Source organism: Myotis davidii, unplaced genomic scaffold, assembly GCF_000327345.1.
Source record: "Myotis davidii unplaced genomic scaffold, ASM32734v1 scaffold962, whole genome shotgun sequence".
NCBI classification, from domain to species: Eukaryota; Metazoa; Chordata; class Mammalia; order Chiroptera; family Vespertilionidae; genus Myotis; species Myotis davidii.
Window position 1 is genome coordinate 3,469,931 of NW_006295559.1, and position 2,106 is coordinate 3,472,036.

The window sequence follows — 2,106 nt, forward strand, 5'->3', positions numbered from 1 at the left end:
TGTGGGAGGGATGTCTGATTGCCATCTTAGGCCCAATCCCCTGGGGGGCGAGCCTAAGCTAGCAGGTGGTCATCCCCTGAGGGGTCCCAGACTGTAAGAGGGCACAGGCTGGGCTGAGGAACCCCCCCTCCCCCCCTCCCCCCCCGCCAGTGCACAAATTTTTGTGCACCGGGCCTCTAGTCTATAATAAAAGTATAATATGCTAATTAGACTGGATGTCCTTCTGGGCGGCCGGCGGGAAGCCCAGGTGCAGGGTGCCAGAGGGGAGCCAGTGCTGGCAGCAGGGGGAAGGAAAGCCTACTTTTGCACGAATTTCATGCATCGGGCCTCTAGTATAAAATAAACTTTATTGAAGTATAATTTACATACAATATAAACTAAGATTTCACGTATGCAAGTCAATGATTTTGACAAATGGCTAGGACATTGTAACTACAACCAGTGTAACTGCAACCAATCAAGAGACAGATTTAGGTCTGTGCCACATGCACAGCCCTGCAGGAAGTTCCCTTTGCAGTCACCTCCCACCACGACCCCTTCTATCTCTGTATCTTAGCTTCACCTATTCTAGAGCTCCTGAAGAACAGAATCGCACAGTAGGTACTCTTGAGTGTCTGGCTGAATCACTCAGCATGACTTTTTTAGTCACCCATATTTGTTGCAGGTAACAGCAGCTTGTTCTTTTTATAGCTGAGAGATATTAAATTTCGTGACTATAACTCAATTGTATTTATTTTCTTTTTGATGGTCATTTGAAAAAAGTTTTTGAATATTAGGAATAGAGCTACTGTCAACATTCTTGTGTGAGTCTTTATGGAGGGTATAAGTTTCATTTCTCTTCAGAAAATCTAGGGTTGGAATTGCTAGTTCATAGGTTAGGTGTATGTTTATTAATTCTTTGTTGTTGAAAGTATTACATATGTCTCCATTTTTCCCCACATCCCCTGATGGGGTATTGGATTGTGAGAGGGCACAGGCCAGGCCGAGGGACTTCACTGGTGCACGATTGGGGCCGGGGACGGACGCGGGAAGTTAGCCAGCTGGGGAGGGACTGCAGGAGGGCTCCAGGGCGTGTCTGGCCCACCTTGCTCAGTCCCAATCGGCCAGACCCCAGCAGCAAGCTAACCTACCAGTCAGCGTCTGCCCCCCTGGTGGTCAATGCACGTCATACTGAGCAGTTGAGCGGTCTTAGCATATCATATTATACTTTGGTTGAATGGACGACCGACACTTAGCATATTAGGCTTTTATTATATAGGATTCATGCAGGTGTTCATGTATTCATTCAACAACCATCTAGTAAGTTTGGAAATGGTGTTAAGTAGGAGGCATTCCAGGTTCAGGTGATAGCTTTATTTTCAGTGGGACTGAATGTCAGCCAAGAACAGACACAAAAGTGGAGGTGTCCCAACTGTGCTGGTGGCTCTGGGAGACTCAGGTGCAGGTGGGAAGTTTGTCCTCTGCCCTACATGCTGTGGGAGACCCAGGTACAGGTGGGAAGTTTGCCCTCTGCCCTATGTGCTGTGGGAGACCCAGGTGCTGGTGGGATCTTTGCTCTCGGCCTTACCTGCTCTCTTAGACTATGGTTGAACTGGCACCTGACAAAGGGCATGTCATGTGGGATTGAGCCCAGTCTAGGGCACAGAGTGCTGCCCTTCTTGTAGGACTTGAACCCTGGCTGGCTGTTTTGAAATATGGCCACTAATTCTTTGACATCCCTCCCATGGAGAGGTTGGGTCCGCGTCACTCTCCCGGCCTTGCCCCCTGTATCTGGTTGGGCCCATGACTACTAGTACTTCAAGGAGTGAATTGTGCAGGAGCACTGCTCCATGACCTCTGGGTGAGGTTGTCACAGGCCATGCAGCGGTGGCCTTGTCGTTTGGGAAGGTTCCTATCGGAGCTTTGAGCAGTGCCAGCTCCCTGACCTCCATGCAGATGAGGTCACCTTGGAGGTGCTCCACACGTGGTCCAGCAGGGCCCAGCCTCTCTCCATCCAGCCCTGAGCCAGGGGGTGTGAGGAAGCTTCTCAGGGTTGGGGCCCCCAGGAATGGCTTTGGGCTTCATTTTATTGTGTTGATTTCACTGGCACCCAGATCTTCCCCTTCC